This window comes from Podarcis vaucheri, assembly GCF_965113315.1.
Source record: "Podarcis vaucheri genome assembly, chromosome: 11".
NCBI classification, from domain to species: Eukaryota; Metazoa; Chordata; class Lepidosauria; order Squamata; family Lacertidae; genus Podarcis; species Podarcis vaucheri.
In genome coordinates this window covers 45,439,228-45,465,702 of record NC_138749.1, presented here as the reverse complement: position 1 = coordinate 45,465,702, position 26,475 = coordinate 45,439,228, and the positions used below count along the sequence as shown (strand labels likewise).

Genomic DNA, 26,475 nt, shown 5'->3' with positions numbered 1-26,475 from the left:
GTCTCTGCTTTTTAAGATACCTTCCCATTAACTTTGTCCCCACCTTGAAATGGTTGAGATATGTTGTTTGTTTGTTACCATTTCAAAGAAACATTTAATACAAGCTCCTCATGCCAATATTTAGCCCGGAGTTGCTTTTATCTTTCTTAAAAGGCTCATAATAAGACCCTGGGGGGGAATCCGTGAAAAAGAGAAGGTAAGCAAGTGAATGTTGTTAACTATATGGTTGGGTTCATTTCTAACAGCATCTGTAAATAACAGTTTAATGCTATGGAGTGTATTAATAGCAACTGTTGCTGGGCAGACCATAGGACAGTTTGGGTTGCGTGTTGTTGCAGTTTCTCTCTTGGCTATAAAACTAAAAGCAAAAGATCAGCAGTTTTTGCTGCTGAAAAAGCTGAAGGAGAAATGTTACAGAAGACATGGCGTTTCATAATTAAAGGAGTGGTTGCATTTCAGTGAAGAATCAACTAGCTCAACTTTCTGTTGTAAGAGTACTGAACAACAGCCACAGGCTACATTAAAAAAAATAATGCATAAACACAAGAAATACTGACTGTACTCCAGCCATCTCACCACATCAGTAAAACAATATAGTTGTAAAGAGGCAGGGGGAGTGACACACATACCACTAACGCTATGCTGTTGCACAGTGTCTCACATCAGAAAACAAATTCAAAAATCCTTTTTTAAAAGTCCTACAGTATCATTTACATTTTTCTCCCTTCCAAAAATTGACTCATTCAGTATGCAGGCTTTAAACAAGCCCATCTGCTTTCCTGTCCACCCTAGGAAAATTAATTTTCAGTGACCAGATTAACAATTCCTCTACATGACAATAAGAAGACTAGCACTTAGGACTTTTACTATATTGCTCCTGGCAACGTGCAGAGACCTTTTTCTGTTAACTCTTATTAAAATGTACAATGGTAGGGCATCTTTCAAACTGAATTTTTTAAATCTACAACTCTTCAGTGTTTGGCGCTTCATATCCAATGCACATTCTAAACAAAGTGGGTCAGTAGCAGACAGCATATATTAATAATAATCAGGCTATTAGTATGGGCCCTTTATTGCTGCTCTTAATAAGAAGAGGTCGTACACCGGAAAAGCAAGGTGGCTGCCAATCTGAATCTCCTTTACATGCCAGCCTGAATCGCCTTCTAACGCTAACCACTTTGCACAACCCAAGATCATTTTAAATTAACTATGATTATACCTTTACTTACATGTCACAATCAAACAAACTGATATAATTTCAACATATGACCATAACACTTCAAATATGGATGAAAACATATTCCTGGCACTGAGAAAAAAAGGTGAAAATAAACACTCAAGCTACTGAATATAAATTTGTGGGGTTTTTTTTAAAAAAATTATTAAGCTAAAGTATTTATGCAAAACAGCAACAACAAAAAATCAAATCCATGAAATTCGTAAGAGACTAATTTACTGCTAATTCCATGCTCTTAAATAAAACATCCAGAAAACACTACAGACTTTTTTCAGTATGGAATCATTTACAGACCGTTCAAAGTACTGATGCACCTCACTCTGGTAGATGTGTAGACCAAGTCTAAGCAAGGAAGTACAGCGGTGCCCCGCAAAACGAATGCCTCGCAAGACGAAAAACTCGCTAGACGAAAGGGTTTTTCGGTTTTGCGTCGCTTCGCTAGACGAATTCCCCTATGGGCTTGCTTCGCAAGACGAAAACGTCTTGTGCTTTTTTCTTAAAGCCGCTTGAAGAGGCGCAGTTGCGACGGATCGTGCTTCGCAAGACGAAAAACATCGCAAGACGAAAAGACTCGCGGAACGAATTATTTTCGTCTTGCGAGGCACCACTGTACAGGGGAAAGAGAATGGACATTCCACATTTTCCTTTCTGGAATGACAAAAAAATCCCCTAGCTTTAATTTGGTCACTCATTTTGCCAAATGATACATCATCTCCGATCTGTACTCCATTGCAGGTTCCAGGGTTGTAACCACTGAATCCTGCAAGCATTGTATAGTGTTGAGGGATACTGTCAGAATCCCCAAGACTTTCATGTAACCAAAAAGAACTCTGTGTCATTAAAATAGTCCAAGTGCCAGTTTGCATTTCTTAGTACAGAACGTATTGATCTGATGTGCAGAGATCTTTCCTATTCTACTTAGTTCAAGAGGGTTCTGGAAGCTTATCTGTGTGAAAGAAACAAGCAGAAGGTCCATGATGTTTGGGTTATTCCTTCAGATAAGCTGAGTACAGCTGGTTTGAACTGGTACGGTTATCTTGTTCAGTCAAGGTCATGCTGACTATAATAATAAGGCCAGAAGGAGCCATTCTCTTTCTATCTCTTTTTGTGGTGTTCTGTACATAGTATGCTTAGTGTTTAAACTTATTATAAATTATTGTAAGGTTATGTCTGCTGCAACTGGATATCTTATGGTCAGGGCCAATCCTGAATGTATTGGATTTGTGACCTTTATGCTCATTTGCCTTCAGTAGCAGTAAAGCTCTGCTGGATGAAATACAATGGCCTCTGGTCTATTTGGGGGGGGGGAATCCTGCAACGTGTTCAAGTTGCTACTCTGCTAACGATACATTGGAATCCACTCTGGATCAATAATGAGTAGAATTTTCACGACACCAAGTGCATTAGTTCGAGATTTTTAGAGAGAACCGAACAGGTTTTGAAACCATCTGGTAATGGCTAGCTGTGGGCCGGGAGTGTTGGAGGAAAATGCCATAACGTAAGTGAGAGTGCTTTTAAGTAGATTACCTGTGGTGAAGCCATTTGCATGGGGTCATATCCCGACAACCACATGGAGAGAAGTGGCCAAATGCACATTATATTTTAACATATCAGCAGAAATGAGCAACATGCTAAAAATAGTCTAACCAACTAAACGTCCTTTGGTTGCACTCTGTGCCCTGAACATACACTGGTACATATATGTCAATGACATTAAAAACAAAATAAAAATTCGGGCACAAACAAGAAACAAGAGCAAATTGTAGAAAGCCAGGTTTTAATAGCAATCTAAGAACATTCCATTCATGACCCCAAACAAAAGGAAATGAATGTATATGAGAAGATGAACTAACTAATTATTCAGTTTGGATACAAAAGTTCATGACAAAAAGATCTATAACTAGAAATTCAGTTTCACAGTGAGTGCATGCCTTCACTAATAACTCGCAGGAAGGACCCCTGCAGTAGATTATTTTATTTTCCACACAGGACTTCATAATTATGAACATACGACTACAATTTAAAGCTGCGTGAACTCCTGAATAGATCTCAGACCAGCCAAACAATAATTACCTACTGCTTTGATATTGCGGTTTCTGCTGAAAGGTTTATAAAATATAGTAGATGAAAAGAGCGAGAATTAATAACCTGGAATAGCAACTTTTTTAAAAAAAGCACCGCATAACTTTTGCTGCAACAGTCTGAACTCAAACTCAACTAGCACTCATACAAGCATACAATCGTTTACAATAACTTACATACAAAATGATTTTTTAAATAGTCAATAAGTTTATGTTTTGCCATATATTACTGTAATCAATGTGGGACGCGGGTGGCGCTGTGGGCAAAACCTCAACGCCTAGGACTTGCCAATCGCATGGTTGGCGGTTCGAATCCCCGCGTCGGGGTGAGCTCCCGTCGTTTGGCCCCAGCTCCTGCCCACCTAGCAGTTCGAAAGCACCCTTAAGTGAAAGTAGATAAATAGGTACCGCTTTATAGCGGGAAGGTAAACGGCGTTTCCATGTGCTGCTCTGGTGCCGGTTCGCCAGAGCGTCGTCACGCTGGCCACGTGACCCGGAAGTGTCTTCGGACAGCGCTGGCTCCCGGCCTCTAGAGTGAGATGAGCGCACAACCCTAGAGTCTGTCAAGACTGGCCCGTACGGGCAGGGGTACCTTTACCTTTACCTTTTACTGTAATCAATGGACTTGTCTGGAGGTAATACAGGAACTCTGCCAAGTAAGGGGGAAACATATGTCTGGCCTGTGGGTGAGCAAGTGGTGATGCCTGGGCCAAATTTGGCCCAGCTGGTCTCCAGTTAACCACCCTTCCCTAAGGGGCTTTCCAGTGAAACCACAGATGCCAACTTAACATTTAATCTGCCGCTAAGCGAGACCCTTCTTTTAACAAAATACTGTTTCGCTATCAAGGTGCAATCATGCTATCTCTACCAACGCTTTCAAATGCCTATTTTTACCTAAGCCTGAAGGTCTGCTAAACAGAGAAATCAAAGGCTGGAAATGGCATTTCCTCTGCCACCACCTGCTATAGCCCCCTGCTCCATATACTACACACCATTCTCCCAAGCATCCCCTAAACCCCAGGACAGATTTTTAGGAGGGTACAGTGAAGTGAAAAGGGGAAGGATGGAAAACCCCGTTCTGTGACTATATTCTGTTCACAGAAGGAGTTAGGATCTTGTTGCAGAATTTGGGACAAACATATGAATGATATGTTCAAAAGGGGATGGGATGGGTTTTGAAGTCTGATATTACTAATTGTCTGATATGTCTTTTGCTACTTTGCTTCTGGGAAAAAGGACAATTTCCTCATCCTTCGCATAATGGCAAAACTGTTCCTAAAAGTGACTGCAACGAAGAAGAATCACAGGATATGTGTTATTTTGTAAGAAGTCTCGTCGTTTGGAACTGAACGCAGAGGAACGGAAGTTCTGTTGAACAGAGTGAAAAGATCAGGTTTTCCTACTTACCCATACACAGTACCCATCTGTTTTTATGTTTTGTGTTACACTTTTATACTTCATTTATTATATTGACTGTGTCCATAATGGAGAAAAGAACATTTTAGATATATATCGGGCTCAAATTTCGAAAGCTGTTAGAGATGCTTTTACGAACTGGAAATTTGCCAGATCAGAATAGCTTTTTCACTGGATTTGGTCTAGCATTTCTGGTTAACAAATTTTGAGGTTGCTCCAGTAGCTCTGCTGAAGCAGCAGCTCCATCAGGCTCCTTCCTCAAGTGCTACTTGGCAGTATCCATCCCATCAGGCTGCAGCAGCAATTGAGATGAGAAGCAGTGCCACTCAGCTGTTTTGGGAGCAGCTGGTCATTATAAAAACTACTTCGCAAGTTTAAAAAATGGTGCCTGAGGGTGCTTGTTTTCCTCTTTCCTCCCCATTCCTTTTATCTTTTGATTACAAGCCTGTGGGCAAAAAGGACTGTCTTGACTGATCATCTGGAAGTCACCCTGGGAGCCTTTCTGGCAAAGAGTGGTGTAAAAATGCTTTCAAACAAAGGTATATTATAGATGCCACAGAGGTTCTGCTGAATGCCTCAGTGAAAACTTGGTTTGCTTCCATTATTTGGAGAAAAAAAGCAACTATTGGTTTTGCCACCTGATCCCTAGGTTGGATGTCATATTTTGTAACAACTACAGTACTTTTGCATTGGGACGCGGGTGGCGCTGTGGGTTAAACCACAGAGCCTAGGACTTGCCGATCAGAAGGTCAGCAGTTCGAATCCCCGCAACAGGGTGAGCTCCCGCTGCTCGGTCCCTGCTCCTGTCAACCTAGCAGTTCGAAAGCATGTCAAAGTGCAAGTAGATAAATAGGTACCGCTCAGGCGGGAAGGTAAACGGTGTTTCCGTGTGCTGCTCTGTTTTGCCAGAAGCTGGCCACATGACCCGGAAGCTGTACACCGGCTCCTACAGCCAGTAAAGCAAGATGAGCGCCGCAACCCCAGAGTCATCCGCGACTGGACCTAATGGTCAGGGGTCCCTTTACCTTTATACAGTACTTTTGCAAGACACTCCCTGTTTGTTTATTTCAACTAAACCCCACCTTTTCTCTAAAGAGCTTAGGGTGGTGTACACAGTTCTCTTTCCCCTTTTATTGGCACAACAACACTGTGAGGTAGATTAGTCTGAGAGAGAATGACCGGCCTACGGTCACCCAAAGAGCTTCAAGACTGATATTGGGATTTGAACACTGGTCTCCAAGGTCCTAGTCCAGGGGTCTGCAACCTTTAAGACAAAAAGAGCCACTTGGACAAGGGGAAAAAAACTGGGAGCCGCAAAACCCATCAATAAAAAATAACTTTTTTGTCACTTTTTTATTATTTCTTTGTTTGACCCCTCAGAATTACGCCTCCTCATAGAAATAAACGTTAAATTAACAAGTTACCTTTTTGTGTGTGTGTGTTCTTCACTCCCCTTCAAAACAGTGACCAGAGTACATGCCCCCTTTCAATGCAGTGACCAGCGTACATGCCCCTTACAATGTAGCGGGTGGGCAGGCGGGAAGGTGACGTCGGGACGGTGTGTGACTAACGCACGCACCGCCCCCATGCGATGTCACAGCCAGAACAGCGCCCGCCACAGCGGGGAGTGTCGGGGCGCACAATGCGCCTCCTCCCCTCGCTAGTATCCGCCCCGGAGCCGTGGCAAAGGTGTAAAAGAGCCACATGCGGCTCCAGAGCCGCGGGTTGCAGACCCCTGTCCTAGTCCCACACTCTGACCTCTTCAACCACAGTGGCCTTACCTATATCAGGTTGCCTTTAGCTGCCTTATACCAAAGGACCAATATACATCGTCCATTAACGGTCTTTAAATGGCAGCAGCACTTTGTGGTCTTTTTTACCAGTTCTGCTTTCAGAGATCCTTTAAAAAGAGATGCAGGTTTGAATATTAAGTGCTTTGCATGCAAATGCAGATTGTCTACCTATGAGCAATGGCATCTTCCCTTCAAGGTTAAAGAAAGGGGTTGTAACATTTCCTCTCCACTCTTTCACTGGGTGTTATGGTCGTCTGTAACTTTTAGTCCAAAGGGACTATTTAATTCTGTGAAGTGTTTTGAAATCATGACACCACAAAGAGCTTGGCTTATAAATCAGAACAGCAGGCAAGCATTCAGCACCAACAAGGATATACTTTAAGTTACTACCCAGAAACATTTATAACCACAGCAAAACAGCAGCGTTTATGAACTATTTCTAGCCCAAGGGGAAAGAGACTGTCACAAGTTCTTCAAAGATGGTTATGTAAAAAGGGACCAGAAATATGAAGCAAAGTCATAATGGGACATGATAATGGTGCATTCATTAAATGACCATTAATAATATAATTTAAGTAATTCTAACACCATTCTCCGAACACAACTGAAATATTTGACATGGTGGAGTTTCAAGTAAATGGGATTGTTGCTGTCTCACAAACTGTGATGGGCAATCTAAACTTCTGCAGGGTATTTGCATTGTTTCATGTCTGTCTGTCTCTCTTACATACACCATGTGGTAGAGCTGGGAAATGTCAGCTTTTCAACACTGCAGTGTATCACCAGCCAAACATCACAATATGGCTATGCATTGTGTTGCTAAACAGAGGGGATGCAACACACCCACCCAGCAAGCTAGGAGAGAGGAAGGACAATCGCCGTCTCCTTGCTTTGCATCATTCGTTTGCCACCTTCCCAGCGCCACAGTATCTTCCCCTCAGGGCAGCTGATTTCCCAAGGAGCCGATTTCTCCTCTGGGCTGTGGTGCGTTTCCCCCACCCCGATTTCAAACCTCTTTCACTGCATACCCAGTTCTCCATGCTCCTTCATATACCCATCTCAAGCCTGGCCAAGGCAGCTTGTTCCTGCCACCGGGCGCTGGAGGCGGAGGAACTCAGGAGCAGTGGTGGTTTCACTCACAGTATACCGCTGGGTGAAGCCACCAGAACACTCTGGCCCTCATACATTGCCTCATACATCGGTACATCGCCCAGGCCCACCATGTGGAAGTCAAATTCCTCATGGGGCTATCCCACATGACTCTACTGTGCAGATGTATACAGCAACCACAAGGGTGTTGTAGATCTCCCTTGTGTCTATTTGGCAAGGTCTAAGTAGGCTTTGAGATTAAATTTAAAGGAAGAGAAGAAGCACAATGCAGTATAGCAAAGAGTTCCTGGCAAAAGGGGATTTAAAATCTCAGCTCAAGTGATTATATTGTCTAAAAGTTATGCTTTTCCTGTTTTTAGCAATTTGTCAATTATGAGCCAACTAACCAAGAAGAAAGTACAAAAAATAGTAACACCCTCTTGATCAACAGGATGCTACATCCTTGAACTTCCTGCAGTGGTGCTTCCTGTAAATTAAGAAACATCCGCACAGAGGACAACTTTAGTAAGATTTGCAGGAATAATGTCTGCTTAAAGAAACTCCACATTACCCAAATATAGCCCGTATAACTCCATATAACCCAAATATTATAATTGCTTCCTTTTCCTCGCAGAGTTTAGTGCTTGGAGGAGTTCGAAGTATAAGTAGAAATCTTTTTCTTTAGATTCAGTATCAGCAAAACATTACTATGTGCATACAGAAATGATCAGGCCTGAGCTAGGAGTGCTCCATTTACAAAAGAATAAGACACTTGCCTGAGCTTGTGGAGCAGAGCTGAGAAAGGGACAGACTGTGTTCACAGATAACAACAACATCATAGTCTGCTGCTCCCATTTTCCAAGACTGCTAGACAGTGTCAAACACTTACTTGTGGCTGTTTTTGCCAAACATTTCTGAATAATATTCAGGGTCACTAAGGTTTGTTTTGTTTTGGAAGCTTAGCTGATTATATATAGCATTCTCCAGTGGAACCTTTAGCAAAGCATTGCAGTTATCTCCGGTCTCTAAACGGAGGAGGGTTCCTGGTCAGGGCTTCAGCTAGCCTGGAACAGGGACCCTGTGCAGGCCTCTCGGGAGAGGGAGACGTTCTAAACGGAGGAGGGTTCCTGGTCAGGGCTTCAGCTAGCCTGGAACAGGGACCCTGTGCAGGCCTCTCGGGAGAGGGAGACGTTTGAGGGGATAGGAAGAGGAAAGGACACATCCTAGTCCCACCCCAAGCCCTGTGCCATATACAGTGGTACCTCTGGTTACATACGCTTCAGGTTACATACGCTTCAGGTTACAGACTCCGCTAACCCAGAAATAGTACCTCGGGTTAAGAACTTTGCTTCAGGATGAGAACAGAAATTGTGCTGCGGCAGCAGCAGGAAGCCCCATTAGCTAAAGTGGTGCTTCAGGTTAAGAACAGTTTTAGGTTAAGAACGGACCTCCGTAATGAATTAAGTACTTAACCTGAGGTACCACTGTATTAGCAGAAGGATTTCATTGCAGAACATTTAATAGTGGCATAGTGGTGGGTGGGGGTCCTGGAGACTGGAAAAGGAAACATGTTCCTTTCCCCTTCATTTCCTGCTGAAACATTCTTGTATAAGTGCAGGGGCTGTGGTGGGGGAACAACCCCCCATACTCCCTCCAGGATTCAATATAAGCTGTTAGGGCTCTAAGGCGGCCTACTGCCTCTCATCACCTGCCCCCCATTTTCTTTCCTTTTTTTCCTCCCCCTCGGCTTACACTGTAACATTCAATATCTCCACTGCTCTCCCTCATACACTCAATTGATGGTCTGTCTACAGGAGGCTAATTTATGCTCTTTTCAAGTCCCTTTACTCTCTCAAGTTTCAAATGCCAATGAATTCTGTAAGTCCTAGAACCATTTTGGTCTTTAAAAAGAAAAAGGAAAACCCTTTCAATTTATAAGCACATATACTTCTGCATCCTGCAAAAGCCCCCAAAGCATATATAGGCCATTCCCTTCTTTTTGAGCAGCCTTGTTGTGCTTCCAATCACCTGTGGTTAATGCTGAAATGAATAATTTCTATTCTGAGGCAGGTCAAGCTAGGAAAGGATACTTGCAACAGTAAGATCTGCATTAATTGGACTGGAAGATAATGAGATCACTAGGAAAGTAGGCAACGGATCTTGCCGGAAACCTGCTGTCACTAAATTAATAAAGCTTTCATTGCCTACAAAAACCATTTGAAAACTAGACACTGATAGGGGAACAACTTGAAAAGCATTTAACACACCTAAAATACATGGAATGTGTTCCCATGATATGTCATAGAATAAAAAAACTATTAGAAGGGATTCACTATTGGATCAGAGAGCTTAATGTTGACACAGCTACCCAGAAGATTGTCAGGAACGGATGATGTCCTGTTCTGTAAAGGTCTTATCTTAAACAGTTAACTCACAACGCAAGCATAAAAGCTTCAGTGACAGCACAATATTGTACATGCCTACTCATAAGTCAGTCCCATTAAGTTCAGTAGGACTTGTTCCCAGGTAAGTGTGTATAGAGTCGCAGCTGAAGAAAACTTTTATCTTCATAATCCCAAAAGGTAGTATTTCACTCTGAAGCGCGTACTACAAGATGTTAGTTACAATTTGTACAGTTAGTATATCATGCTTGTCATTTATCAATATGAATTGGTTTTACGCGACAAACTGTTTAGACTAGTAATCTGCCCAAACCTAAACTCCTTTGAGCTTGTATGCGTAGCTACCACAAAGTTATTTGGCTTTGAAGTTTAAAAATATCACTGGCATCGTAAGCTATAACATATGCAATCAAAATATAAATTCAAATTATGCCATTTTTGGTTTGGAAATATTTTGCTGAACCCTTGCTTGCTTAAATTAAAAAGTCAGGAGTAACTCCTCATTTAATAGGCATATTAAATGGCATAAACTCTGGACAAAATAAAAGCCTTCTCTTATTCTGCATAGAAGCCAAGACCCCAAAGCAAATTTCGCGTACCCAAAGCTGTACTTGTGTTTTATGAACAGCTGCCTTGCATCCCGTATAGTAAAAAGTTCTCAAAACCAAGGGGAGCAGCAAAAGAAATCTAGGATATGGCATGGAGGGATGGGGAGATGAAATCTGCTGTTGAAATCTAAAATCCCACTGGGTGGGTACAAACTCTTGAATAAGCTTAAAGTAGCTCTTTGGATGCTAGCCAAAAGCAACCCTTGTGATGCTCCAATTTTAAGCATGTATCAACTCCGGTGGGGTTCTCTCCATTCCTTCAGCTGTATGTATGTTTATGCATTTTGCTGCATGAAACTCATATAGTGTGAGGTAGCACATTAAAAGAAAATCATTTTTTTTAATGTTATGCTCTTCATTAAAGCCATAGAACAGTTTGCAAGTAAAACGCATAATCATAAACAGTTAATTAAAAAAAAATACAGTTAAAATCCCATAAACCAACTCAACCATTACAAAAAGCAGTGGGCAATACTGTTCAGTAAATCAGATGTCTAAAAAGCTTCTTTAAAGCAACATCAAAAGGACCCAATGCCCTTTGTATTCAGCATACAAAGGAGTGCAACATATGCAAACATTGCAAATGTTCAGATATAAAAATGTGCAACTGTCATGATACTATTTGATCATTCTTATCAGTTGATTGCAACGCAGTATTTCTAAAAGCATTGTCTTTAAAAGTTTTAAAGAGAAAGCACTTCTGTTGAAATATCACTGGACAGAAAAAGCATTAAGTGGTTAAAGTACCATCACCCGCTGTGGATGTGGTCCATTAGGAAGTTTTACCAAAAAAATAACCTCCCTAAAAAGAGTGGCAGCGTAAGATCACATACCTACTAAAATAGAGAGGTCAATTTTACAAATGCTCCTTAATACAGAGGCACATTCGGTCCTGGACCAAAATAATTTCATTTTGCTGTTAGAACATAAACCGCAATGACAAATACACACACATACGCACCTAAAGTACTATGGTGAGCACAGTCTGGGGAAGGGAGCCATCACATCAGGTGATGATGCACTTTGAAGTTTTGAAGCCAGGACTTCAAAAGGACCTCACAACCAACAAAGTACTGCTAAAACAAAATAACCCCCCCACCCCTTTCTTTCTAGCAGCAAGTTTCTATGAACAACCTTTTCCAGAATTGCAACAAATGGAAAGATCCACTGGACTCACCTGAAAGGTGTATCTTCACGCCAACATCTTGGACCTGCTGTAAACAAGAGGCATTGCTCCTGACATGGGCAGAGGTCAATGTGGAGAGTGTCAGTGGAAAAGCTAATGAGCAAGCCGACTGGTTGAGCAGAGGGACTCTACAAGCAGGAAAACGGCATTTATCTGACCAACTATTCTGACAAATCCAAAGGGAATTCAGGCTGATCTAGAGCTGTACACTTTTCACCTCAGCAACCAAACACCAAGGTTCTTTTCCAGGGACCACCCACAAGTAGAAGCCATGGATGCCCTCCACACAAACTGATCCAAGGGACTGACTTCTGTTTGCCTTTCCCCCTAATGCCTCTTCTAGCCATAACCCTCAAGAAGATACAGTAGGAATCACAAGAAGACCCTGGTTCACCGGGAAAACATGAAAGCCACCATGGCATCTAACCAGTGTTTCCAGACCTTCTCACACCGGAGGCCAGCATAGGAGATAAAATCTTCATTTTAGAAGGGGACTCCATCCTACATAGCTGGGTTCAAGTGAGCAAAAGTTCTCTCCAGGGAGCTCTCTCCATCATCCAAATGAGCAAGACTGACCTCACCATACATCAGCTGCTGCATGGAAGTTTTACTCAACGATATAATCTGCAGGAACATTGCTGACTTTCCCACAAGTTGATGAAGCTCATATGATAGCAAAAAGAAATCAAGCCTTTCGTACAATTGGCCACAATGCTCTGTCCACAGATATTCAGCAGGTACATTCTGTTTCAACCTTTAAAAATCTGGTGAAAACCAAGCTTATTATAAGCACTGAAAAAAATATCTTCCTTTAATAATTAGCTGATCTATTATTTGAAATCTTTACATGGTTTTTATTGTGTACATGGGTGTGTGGTTTTTGTTAGCTGCATTTTTTTGTATGAATAGCGGTATTTTATGCATACAATAAAAATAACACTTTATGTTATTTAACATAACATATAACAAACATATCATAATCATAATGTGTTAGTAAAAATAACACATTATGATTGATCTCCTTGTTAGTTTTGTAATTGGAGCTAATTTTCTCACGCTTATAGGGACTGAAATATTCACCAAGTGTGAATTCGTGGCAGCCATCTTGGGTTCCAATATGAAAACTGCTTACCTGATTGGCAACAGCTTCTCCAACATAATGCAAGTAGCTCTAACTGAAACATACGCCTGTCACCTGCAGCAATGAGCTTCCTAAGAGGAAACACATTGTATCTAAATTTTTTTAAGTTTTGAGCATTTGGAAAGAAAGAGTAAGTGTACAAAGCTTCTGTTTATAAGACCTGCGCATGATTACTGTATGAGATAGGCATGATACCCACTTTAGAAGGAGAAATTAAAACCAGCTGCCTTGTAATTTTATTTCAATATATGCTGAAAATATTTTTATTGTGACAGGTGTAAAGCATGGCATGAATTCAAGAGGTAATAGCTTGAAGATGGCAAGGCTTTGAACAGTCACAACAAAACAGTAACTTCTATTAGGTTACTTTTCCTAAATCAATATCAATTACAATAACCCACTCATGAAACCCTTTCTAATCTAGCTGCCTTTTCAAACCCACTTCAAGAAGATAGAAGCTCTCTCATTCGCCACTACTTATCATCATTGTTAGGTATTTTACATAAACAAGTAGGCAAGCAAGAAAACCTCCTGATAAATTAATGTAATCATTCACTCATTTATCGCTAGAGACCGATACAAAAAAACCCTTTAGTCATGTTACCTATAAAAGCTTTTAGAGTGCCTCGCAAATTTATGCATACGTGCCTCTTTCAAGTGACATTTAACTTACTTTCCTGTCTTACTGACATTTATTGAATGACCTAGTTTGGCTGAAGTTACTAGAGTGAAAAAGTATCTTCAGTTTGATAAGTAATTTTGCCCAGACACAGTGTCTCATTCTGAACAGCATACAAGCATCTACAGTGGTGCCCCACAAGACGAATGCCTCGCAAGACAAAAAAACTCGCTAGACGAAAGGGTTTTGCGTTTTTTGAGCTGCTTCGCAAGACGAATTTCCCTATGGGCTTGCTTTGCAAGACGAAAAACGAAACCGTCTTGCAAGTTTGCTTCCTTTTTCTTAACACCGTTAATACAGTTGCGACTTGACTTCGAGGAACAACTCATAGAACGCGGTGTGGTAGCCTTTTTTGAGGTTTTTGAAGACTTTGGTGATTTTTGAAGCTTTCCCAAAACTTCTTTTGCAGACATTTGGTAAGTTAAACTTTTAAAACTTTTTTTTGGGGGGGTTGGATTTTGGGTTGGGGTGTTTGGAATTCAAGGACTTGGTGTTGGGGAGGGGTTTGCAAGAATCTGGAAGCTTGTGTGTGTGTTTTTTCTGCATTTTTATGATTTTCTGTGACCATTGGGCCACTCCGCTGTTTTTTTTTTTTTAAAATCTGGATTTGAATTTCTGTGTGGTGGGTGGCTGGGGGAACAGTTGAGGAGGGGGTTCTTCAGCAAGAAGCAAAGAGTGGAAGAGGAACCTTCTTCGAGTTGTCCCCCAGAGTCTTAGAAAATGTACTGTACACTTTGTTGATTTTTAAATGTTTTTCTGTCATGTTTAGAAACTTAATTTATTGTTCCTTCAATTTTTGAAATGCTCTTTACAGTATGTGTGATTTTAAAGAGCACTTAATAAACTCTTGTTGTACCAAATTTGGCTTTGTTTGGACTTTTTTTGACCATAGGAACGCATTAATTGAATTTCAATGCATTCCTATGGGATTTCGTGCTTCGCAAGACGAAAAATTTGCTAGGCGAAAAAACTCGCGAAACGAATTAATTTCATCTTGTGAGGCACCACTGTACGTCCCTGATTGCAAAAAGCTGATTATTCATACACATATTTAGGGGGGTGCGGAGGGTAGGGGAGGTTAGAGAGAAATGTGGTACTTCTAAAAGAATCTTCTTTAAAAATGCAAAAGTAAAGGTTTTCCCACTATTAACCCAAACACTGAAATATATGCTATGAAGTACAGTGATACCTTGGTTGTCGTTATGGAAGACCGTTTGACTTCCTAAATGTTTGACAACCGAGGCGAAATGGGTGGTTGGCAAATTCCATTGAGAAAATTGGGAAACACACCTCGTTTGAAAATGGAAACATTTACTTCCGGGTTTTCGGCCTTTGAAAACCGAAACGTTCGACAACCCAGGTACCACTGTATCTACATGACTGTGTTGAAATTATCTTGCAGGTGGCAAGATAACTCCTCTTAATTAATTAATTTCATTTATATATCCTGTCTTTCCTATCTGGAGTTCAGGGCAGCATACATGGTCCTCTCCTTTCTACCTCACAATAACCTTGAAGTAGTGGGCTGCTTCAGAGTCAATGAAAATGAGCCTAGCCTCTTCCAAGGCTTGCACACACTCTGTCATTCACTAGGGTGGCCACAAGGAGAAGTCTGGAAACTTTGCTGTGTATTTTTGATTAAACGCAGTTTACTGTGGCATCCAAAGCTGGGCGAACCGTGGTTAATTTTAGTGGAAACAAGCCATAATTAACAAAGCTAAATTGTTTTCAAGAGCCACAGCTAAGATTAACCACAGTTTAAGTTTGGACAGCGTGCTGAAGTGTTCGTCGAAGACAGAAGCTTCCGGTCTCCTGTGGTGGAGGAAAGTGATGGGGAGAGGAGGGAGAGCACAAGAGCCTGGGGGGAAGGCCAAGTTAATATGAAGTGAGCTTCACGGCTGATTTGGGATTTGAATCTGGCTCCTAGGCCAACACATTAAACCAGTTCTCTGTTTTGGGAGTAACAGGGAACTCTGGTTTAAAATAAGCCAGGATCTCCATATCAAAGATGGCAATAATAGTAACACAGAAGCCAGTAACTGCTCAGTTTTGCAATTCCTTGTAATTCAAGCCAACCTTCGGCCTTTCGATGTGTACTGTTTTATTATGTTTATGTTTATTATGTTTATGTTTTGGAAGCCGTCCAGAGTGGCTGGGGCAACCCAGTTAGATGGGCAGGCTACAATGGTTGCTGCTGATTGTTGTTGTTGTTATACCAAGTTTTATTGTGCAATTTCCTTCTTAAATATTAACTGCAAAACCATACATACTAGATTCAAGTATTCCCAGGTAGAAGTATTATTTTGTACTGGAGCTAAACTGATACTGGATTTTTTGGCCCGTCATCTCTGCTGTCTTACCTAGAACTGTGGATACCGAAGTTCAAATCCCTATTCAGCCATGAAGTCCACTAGTTAAAACTTCAGTGTAGTCATCATCTCTTTGCCTAATCCACCTCTGCTTTTATACTTCCTGACATAAACAAAGCCCACCAGAAAGGTCCTTTTGCTGGAAATACTTTAAGAAACCCCACCCAGAACACCCTCTCCATTCCCAGCTCACAAATTAAATGACTACAGCGGCACCCCTTCTTGAATGCAACACACACACACACACACAGCAAGTACCCACAGCACCATCCCCAACAAAACATTGCTGTGTTGGAGAAAAAAAGAGGTTGGCTTCTAAACAAATCCAGTTTCCCGTATACTGTATCCTGATATTTGATATGCCAATTACATTCATTAATCTTATCAAACTTTATTGACTCAAATTATATCTCTGGCTGTAGAGTGAACCTGGTGGCAGATAGGAAGCCATTCACTGTTATCTTGAAAGTTCAGTAACATAACACACCTGAAAGATTTAATGAGCGACTTGGAAACTGGTCAGCTTGGCCTTTGGATACAGACTGGTTATGCTGCAATACTGAACACAGCCTAGAGTTTAAAGCACAGCAGATACCTAAATCACATGTGCAAAATTAATGTATAATTGCAACTACAGGCAACCAACAACTGTGGAACGTGAAAATGCTCAGTTTCCTTTCCTTTAAGCAGCAAATATTATCAGAAGAATAGATGTAAAAACTGTTGCTGCTTGGGTTTCTGGTAATGCTGCAACCCAGGTGTAAAAAAGTGGGTGAGGAAACAACTCACCACAAGGATTTGACTCTGAAGGCCTAAGTAGTAGCAAGAGGGTGCATTTGGTTTGGAGGAATCCTGAGCTGTGAACAGGATGGGTCCAAGACTCTTCTGACATGAAATGGTGTCCTCTGAGGTACAGGCAATGACCAATTTACATGCGTCCAATTGATGTGTGACTGCGCACACATGTGCATCGCCACAACCTGGAAGTGGCCAGGGCGGACTAGCGTGCGCTCCACCAACATGCGCAGGGGTCAGGAATGCAAACACACACACTCCCTGCAAAACAGCCATTGTCTGTATCCCAAACCTGCTGCTGGAGCCTCAGGGCTTCACAGAAACCCAGGGAACTCAGACCATTTGTTTAAATCTGTTACTCCAAATAAAGAGGAGGCTGGCTGACTGAGAGTTCTAGCCTAGAGTCTGTCCCTCACCTTGTCGAAATCAGACAATTGGAGACTAGCAATTAGCCTAAAACCTTCTTGAAGTGTTCCACTTTTTACAATATTTATAAATTTGTTTGCCAAAATGCAAACAAATGTCAGTTATCCTATAGTAGATATGTCACTCCTATCTGTCATAAGAGACAAAGGATTTTTTAAAAAAATAATCAAATGAAACTTAAGGTTAAAAAACAGGATTTGTAGCTATAAATAAGAAAAGTGTGTATGTGTGCTGGTATTTAAGTTTACTTCAAAATACGGGGGTGGGGGAAGGCTATACACAAATACATTTTATTGCTTGTAATAAAAAATAACAACTGTGAAAAAGCCAGTGGTATACTTGGCCTCTTTATTTTTGAATTCTGTGCTTCTGCAGTCTCAGTTAATTAAACTAAGGAACTTCTAAAATGTGCACTATGGGTACATTTGAAATTTATGACAAGGGACAACAGCAGGAGGCTTATTGTGACCTTTGACCTTAAATGATGCTGTTCAATAATGAGGGTCACTTTACAATGCAGCTTTAGTGTTAACAGATGTGCAGATTGCCACTATTCTCATAATAAGGTATTAAGATGAATATGTCTGCAAAAATAAAAATAAAGCATTATTATTATAATTATAATCTCTGATTTGGAGTTTAGTTAGGAAGCCAGACAGTCGTCCAATAAGAGTTCTATTTTTAATTACTAAAAAAAAATCCATTCTATAATATATATTTATTAAAAGTTGCACAATAAAAGCCTAACTCAGACCACACGTACCACATATTACTTAGGTTAGCTTCCTCTTGCCCACAAATAATACAAAAGTTGTAAAGCTTTTTTAAAAAATCTCCTTCTGGCCATAATCTTATGTAGCAATTAAGAAAAATCAGAGCAATCTCTGGAAGAAATATAATTTCTTGTTCCCCAAGTTTTTTTTAAAAAAAATAGCATGATTCGATTATACATTAAGAGCTATGAGGAAATGTAATTCAAACTTCCTTTTTCATTTTAATAAGACCTTTGATGGAATCCATCCCACCAAGGGCCTTTACCACATTTCTTACCTGGGTGGTCATTATGTCATCATTTAAACTTTTTACAAAAGGGCTTTATTTGGTTCAAACAGTGCTGAACAACGAGTTTCCAGGGACCTAAGAGCGGACAAGGAAACGTTCTGCGGTGAAAAACTTCCTCAAAGAATAATATAACCTTACAATGGCTCACTGTTCCAGCAGCATATGGGCCTTGTTTGGACTTACAATTGAACATAATTCTACTTTATTTTCCTGACAGTTTTTATGTCTCCAAATCTTCCCAAGTGCTGCGCTTTAATGCAGCCATGAAATCTTCCCAATCGCAGATATTCTATAAGTACATTATCACCGCCAAATGAGTCTTCAATCTTGGGTGTTGGAGGGCAAGGAAGACACTATAGCTGGTTTCCCAAGTCCACCGATGATCGTGAGCCCACAAGCTATTACTTTAGGGGGAACAGAAGTACTAAAGAGAATGTCTAACCAGAATCATCACTAGGGCTGTTAACATTCTAATTTACTTTGAAACATACAGAAGATTTATTTGTTTGTTCCTTTCCCTCCAGCTTGGCTCTACAGAGCTCTCAGGGCAGCCTACAACAAATCAAACTCTGACGTTCCATCTTTCCCCAACAAATTTGACCAAGCTAGCACACACAAAACTAAATGAATTGTAAACCAAGTTTTCAGCAGTAGCAGATCACTCAATGCAAAACTACCAAACGCCATCTGAGATAATAAAGGAAAAATAAGAATATAAAATCACACTGGCCTGATGGGATTTCTCTGTGGAAGGAGTTTCATAAACAAGGGTGGCTTTGCTTCTCAACCCAACCAATCTGGCTTCAGATAAAGAAGATATTTTGAGGAGGCATTTCCAAACATACAATGTGAGAAAATTAGGAACAGCTCCCTTTGAAAACAGAAGCAAATAGCTATGGAGTCATGTCTGGATTAGGGCAACCTATTGTACTCCATCTTATGTTGTGTTAAAACTCAAACATTTTGGATCGGGTTATTTAAGGAAACAGCACATACTGCCAGTCAGAAAGGAGAGAAAGGGGCATCCATGCCTGTCAAGAACAGGAAGGACGCCAATCTCCCAGACCTGAGAACCAAATACCCATAGCACCTCCATCTTGTTGGGATTCATCTTCAGCTTGCTGGCTCTCCCCCAGCCTGTTACTGATTCCTGTTAATATATAGAGTAATTATTCTCAATGCCACGCATTATACCTGATGTTTCATTGACTTCCTCAAGGTATGATATTTATATCTGTCACAAACTAAAAAGGTCATAATAAAAACTTTGAAAGTTCCAGTGTAGCTCTGAATCTGGAAACCCCAGTAGCTGCTAATAGCGACATTTTACAATTCACTTTATCATTTTGAGTCATAGTACAATATAAACTGCTGAAGCTTTAAGGCGGAGCTACTATGAGCTAGAAGGTTTAAGAGGAGACATATATCATTTTAAGTCTGACGTGAAGTGCATTTGCAGCTCCTTGCTCTTTGGGAAGAAATCTTGATAAAATGTGCAGTTGAAGTTAGCAATCAGAGAGTCAGACCTGGAGTTGGCAGGGGGAGAAATTATTTTACACTTTGGATATTTTAATAATTCAGGGAACAGATGTTCGTCAGTAGCATAAGATTAATAACACCATCCTATGCATGTCTACTCAGAAGCCAGTCTCACAAAGTTCAAATGGGCTCATTCCCAGGTAAGTGAATACAGGATTTCAGTCTTAATCTACAATTCAATGTCCATGCAGCTAGAGGAAAGGTAAAGGGACCCTTGACTGTTAGGTCCAGTCGTGGACGACTCTGGGGTTGCGGCACTCATCTCGCTTTACTGGCCGAGGGAGCCGGCATTTGTCCGCAGACAGCTTCCAGGTCATGTGCCCAGCATGACAAAGCCACTTCTGGCGAACCAGAGCAGCGCATGGAAACGCCGTTTACCTTCCTGGCAGAGCGGTATCTAATTATCTACTTGCACTTTGACGTGTTTTCAAACTGCTAGGTTGGCAGGAGCAGGGACCGAGCAACGGGAGCTCACCCCATCATGGGGATTCGAACCGCTGACCTTCTGATCGGCAAGCCCTAGGCTCTGTGGTTTAGACCACAGCGCCACCCGTGTTCCACTGAATTTGGCAGATTTCTTTCCAAATAAACAGATAAGGGGTGGGGATAAAAGACTTTTAGCAATCAAAAGCATGAAAGACTTGCAAAACAGGATTGCAACTATAATATATGCATGGCTCTTTAACAGAACTATATTTTGGTATTAATCAAAAGCTTTACTGGTGGTGTCAAGAACAACGTGCTTCGTCACTGATCAGCAAGACTAACTATTCCCATGCCTCAGTGACCATGAAAGACCTTTGGAGGCAGGGAAGGAAAGACATGCCTATTCCAGGATCTGCCTGTTCCCAGATAAGATCTAAATATTTTCCACGTGTGGGAGGGTGCTTTGTTTTGTTCATTATTTTTAAATTGTGTTTCTCCTAACAAACCCGGCAGCAGCGGCATTTGGCTGCAATGTTGAATCTGTTTGTTTTACTAAGTTTATCCTAATAGATTTTTTAAAATGTTGTCCACCCCATGTCATTTAGCGAAATAACATTTTCACAAGCAATGAATAAATTCTTTTTTTATGCTTCTGCTTTCTATTTTGCATTAATATTCACATATATCATATTTCAAACTAAAAGGCATTTTTTGAATAATTTGTAAAAAGAGCTCCAATTTCAGCTCGTGCAAATTATAAATGCTCATGACAGGCAAGTGTTTTACTCCTGCTAATCTGTAACGTTTGGAAGAAATGTAGGGTTTTTTATTCATCTTATGTTCAATGCAGAAATATACATGAAGAAGTCAGATCCAATCACTCTCTCCAAAGTGGAGATGTATACGAGATGGGAAAGAGAGGGGTGTTCAGTGATTGTTACCATCTTAGTGGGCATACAACACAGGCCTTTAACTGTGGAGCCACTGAAACCATAACACAAAGAGCAGTCCTCAATCCAAAGGGTCAATAATAGAGGAGGGAAACCATCCTTGTAAGGTGAAATAATATGACACTAACTGCAAGCATTCAGAGATTTTCTCTCTCTCCAAATAGCAATTGAATCTTGTCTTTTAGAACAAGCTTTCACTAAACAGTTTGAAGTCAATTTCTGCAATTCCGCAAATACACAGAAAAATAGACTGTAAGAATTTTTTTTTTACACATAGTTCAGCAATTCTGCAATATTATTGCTTGGAGTTGATTGTGCTAAGCCAAACATGCAGGCTTCAAGAGATGAGCTTGCCACTTATTTCCTCCAGTCCTTTCTGCTGCTGCACCACACGAAGCCCAGATTTTCCTTCACTGGGACTCCTAGTTAAGCTCTCTCCTGAATAGTTTGTGGTTAGTGAGGCAGTGTATGGCAAAGATGTACCTAATAATACCATATAATAATGTGGGCATGGGGGGGGGGAGAGAATGAGAATCTAAAAACACAATGTTACTCAACCCATGCTGGCCATCCTCAGTGATAAAATATAGATTTGTAATAATACATACAGTGGTACCTTGGGTTATGAACTTAATTCGTTCCGGAGGTCCATTCTTAACCTGAAACTGTTCTTAACCTGAAGACCACTTTAGCTAATGGGGCCTCCTGCTGCTGTGCCGCCGGAGCACGATTTCTTTTCTCATCCTGAAGCAAAGTTCTTAACCTGAAGCACTATTTCTGGGTTAGCGGAGTCTGTAACCTGAAGCGTATGTAACCTGAGGTACCACTGTATTGTCTTTACCCGAACCCTGAACAAGAATACCATGAGAATACATATCCTTGTAGCATTTGAAATAGCCAAAAGCACATATGGGGGGGAAATAAACTAAAGCATCCAAAAAGAGAACCCCAAATATAATAACATAAACATGCAAATTTACTAGAGTCAAAACGATGCCATCACTTGGTTATAAGTTGTCATGAAATAGGGCTTCATTCTTGCAGCTGTTTGTAAAGAGCCTTTGAATCCATTAATTAGAGATATTAGCAGAGGTCCCCTGCTATAGCAATGTGTAACCAAGGTGGGGTTTATATTAAACAGGAGTTTGAGAATTAAGAATTGCTTCCTTAACTAGTGCGCACAGTGTTCATTTGTGTTTAAGGACATCCCTTTCTGTACCTTTGTGCCGACAACTGTAAGTGGATGAAGTTAAGTTGTAGAATAGCTGCAGGTGGCAAACTTGTTTGCTGCAAACTGCACAATGGGATCGATGTAAACTGCTGGCCTTGTAACTGATTGAGGTGCTGACCTGTAACTTCAGCTACCTGAAACATGTCTGCAATGGTTGCTGGAACACTGTGACTGCTTATTTGCTCCCAGATAAGCCTATACGGTGTTTATAACATGCAACAATATGGACTGCAATATGCAGCTTGTCAAACAAGACAGGTTTTATGGTGATGAAATTTAATCTTCCAAAAATCTGCATTATTGATTTTTTGTTTTTACCCCCCACCTTCCCTTCCAAGGACCTCACGATGCCAAGTCACAACAACAACTCTGAGGGGTAGCTTAGATGAGAATGACTAGCCCAGGCTCACCCAGTGAGTTTCATGACTCCTATTTTTTGTATGTTTGGGTTTTTTTCTCCTCATTTCCCTCAGCCCTTGCTTTGTATAACATTCCTGCCTGATGAAGAGCACTGGAGAACTTGAAACCTTGCTGGCTATTTTGTGACATTTGGTTGGTCTCAATGAAGGGACTGCCCACCTGCGGATTTGGGTGGTGGTGTTTTTTTAAAAAACTTACGAACAGATGCAGATGCCTTTGTTTATACGCCTGGGAGACAGAATGCTGAGTGGAATAGATAGCCACCTGAATTGGGATTCTGCATCCCATGTTGGGAGCCGCCCAGTGTGGCTGGGGAAGCCCAGCCAGATGGGCGGGGTATAAATAAATTATTATTATTATTATTATTATTATTATTATTATTATTATTACTACTACTACTACTACTACTACTACTACTACTACTACTACTGAGGGATTACCGTATTTTTTGCACCATAACACTCACTTTTTTCCTCCTAGAAAGTAAGGGGAAATGTCTGTGTGTGTTATGGAGCGAATGCCTGCGGGTGGTGGTGGGGGATCTGCTGCAGTCGTGAGCAGAGGATCCATGGTTCCCCTTCCTTCCCTCCTCCGTGGTTACAAAGCATGGATCCACATGGATCCTCGGGATTTTTGCATTGGGCTACTCCAAACTCACTGTCAGATCACATGTCTGTGGCCACAGCATGAACCACAAAAATCATTCACCCACTGTTTCGTTTAAAATATTTTTTTCTTGTTTTCCTCCTCTAAAAATTACGTGCGTGTTATGGTCTGGTGCGTGTTATAGAGCGAAAAATACGGTACATGCCCTCCAATGACCAATATTACACCATTTGGCTTCAGATGACTTTTACCTAGTGTACTACCCACAATTAATTTGCATCTTTGCTAATATAAATACTGCCATATTTTGCTTTGCAGCTGCTTCCTGCCTCACCAGAAACTTGCAGGTTTTTGCCTAAAGCATTAGACAGAGCTGGGTAACAACCATCCTTTAGGTTTTTCCAAATGTGGATTAGCCATTGTTTTGTCATCTTAGAATATTAGGTATTACTGAATACCTGCAACTACCCAGCAGGGACTAATTCAGCCTGCAATCTTCTTTGTCAGGCTGAATTGAAATGAAGACCTGAAGGCTTCAACATCTAACCTAATTTCTGCACTAACTCCATTCCCAGCGTCCCCAACCGTTGCTATGTGCAATTTCTAGTCTGCTCATTGTTTTGTGGGATTATCGGTACCAATAAAGGGATTGCCCAATGTTCTTATGAACAAGTATGAATGCATTTGCTAGTTTAAAATTCTGTCTACTGGATCATGAGACCAGTTCAGATTAACCAGCCTCCTCAATAACACCCTTTCGTATCAAGTTTTTAATCCCTTCCAACACAGCATCTCTAATTTCAAACAGTAAACAACGTAGCTTCTGATCTGCAGGTATCACACACTGTTCAGTTTAATTTTAAGAACAAAAGCCAAGTTTCCCCTCACACTGGTGCACTGATGCGGCTGAAACTGTGTTTGTCCTGCAGGAGCAGCACTTGACTGAGGAGGGATGTGTCCCTCAACTATACATTCAATGCATCAAATACACGTCTGCCAAGAACAGGAGTGCCATGAAGAACGATACAGAACTCTTCTAGGTGCACGAGAGGAGCAAAAGGTCGCTTTTTACAGGTAAACAATCACACTGGGGAATCTGATTCTTCAGATACTAAGCCAAAATTACGATTGGTGTGCTCGGTGGCATAAATTAATGCAAAGAAACCAATTCAGGTAATATAGAAATTCCTGAGCTAATATTCAGCATTCATTCCATATCCTTTGGTAACCTTGCAGCTGTAGCAAAAATATTAACAGCACACTTTTTATAAAAAAAAAAAAATGCAAGGTGTCTGACCAATCCTGTCCACACTCAAAAGAATAACACCGGGTACTGTACCTATATGTGATTTCTAATTAAGACTGACTACGATGATATACTTCAGCAAAATGTCCTCTCTTTTTTACAATTTGTACACTGAACCAGCTTAGCAGCATATCCTGTATAACTTGCAAGGTACTGCGAAGGTCTACAGTGAAAATGTACTCTCACTAAAAACACTGACTTTGCTGAAGTAATCGTTTTCAACCAGCTTGCTGTATAACTCTCCGTCGGCTTTATACTGGAACTCCCCTGCACCACACCCGCTTTTACTGGAGCTCATGATTTTGGCTTCTGTCAGTGCAACCTCAATTTCGGGTGCAAGAATTATAGCTCTGTCCAGTGTAGGATCCGTCTCTAGGAGCAAGTGCTCACATACAAGGCATTAGATGCTTTCTCTATCAGATGGTCTCTAGTCTCGTCTGCCACATATCCGAAGCATGTTTCCTTGCTTCAGGGATCACTTATCATTATCTGCAAGCAGGAGTTTACAAAAGTCCAGATCCAAACTGAAAAAGTAATTGGCTTTAAAAAAAAAATGCAACAAGGTTCAATGGCAGAAGAGGCATCCTAATCAGCAATGTGCAATAGGCAAGAATAAGTCACCAACACTTTATTTTAACAGAACAGAAGTAACCATGAAAGCAGAACTGAGCGACGAGCACCTAGGCTTAAGGGAAAAGCCCATTGCTACTTCCCGCTTCTATTTATAGTCTGCTTTCACTCATATTCCCAGCTGTTCTAAAAAGTTACACTCCCTACAAAAGCACTACACAGCATCACTGGTATCTCAGGGGAACGGCAGAGAAAGACCAAAGCAGTTTGGGGGCTGCAATAAGATTTGAAGATTGTGCCAAAGCAGTCACTTCTACATGCAAAGTGTGTGTTTGTGCGCACACACACACACACACACCGCTTTAAGAACTCTGCATATTATAAGAAACGAACTGAAGATTCAGAAATTGCCAAGAACAACCTAAAGCCTAACACTGTCAGTGCTGCTGGCTGCAATAACCACATCTTCCCACCTTGTAGGTACACATGCAATTTCTGAAATTCCAAGATTTATGAGGATATGCGTTGTCTGCCCTCCTTGAAAGGAAAGAAAAGGTAAATTTCCAGCAGAGAAGGAGCAGAGAGCACAGGTATAGGATACGGATAAAATTATACTTCCTGGTGTGCACTACTGGTTTAAAAAGGCCGTCGACAGGTATGGCAAAGTTAGCAAGCTGAAACATTTTCAGAAGGCAGAACCCTGTGGACAGACTTGAAAGGGCCAATATAGCATTTGATTAGAACAGATTGGAAAAAAGTTTTCAGTTTGAAAAGAACAGTAATTTTAGTTTATAAATCTCAGTGGCATGTTTCTGCTTTGATTTTTATCAGGCTGCTATAAAGCAGGGCTAGATAAGAGTCCACATGAGAAAGAAATCATAAAATAAATCTACAGCAAGTTTGTATTTTACATTTCAGCATCATTTGATTTTGCTTAAAGATTGTCAAGAAGATTCTGTAAATTCCTTTAATCAGTTTGTTTTGCACAATCACACTATTCAAAGGAAAGAATTTGCGTGGGAGTCCACTGAAATGCATCAGATTGCACTGCGTGATGGATTTCATCTTCTGGCAGGTTTCTGCGGATGTCTTCCTGAAGCCTGGAGAGCGAGAGGGGTCGGTGTGCTCTCCAAGCTTCAGCGA

General features: G+C 41.0%; 1 protein-coding gene and 1 long non-coding RNA gene across 3 annotated transcripts in view; one reads left to right on the top strand and one right to left on the bottom strand.

Moving 5' to 3' along the window:
* The window catches only part of LOC309514515, a 170,582-nt gene that overhangs the window by 38,797 nt on the left and 105,310 nt on the right, over nt 1-26,475 (top strand). The window lies entirely within an intron of this gene.
* The window catches only part of COMMD10 (COMM domain containing 10), a 58,979-nt gene that overhangs the window by 13,277 nt on the left and 19,227 nt on the right, over nt 1-26,475 (bottom strand). The window contains exon 6 of one of the 2 annotated variants that reach the window (XR_014211987.1): nt 12,945-13,024. The exons of the other annotated variant lie outside the window; for it this stretch is intronic. The gene's annotated coding sequence lies outside the window, so the exon portion shown is untranslated. The remainder of the gene's footprint in view (nt 1-12,944; nt 13,025-26,475) is intronic. 2 annotated transcript variants of the gene reach the window in all.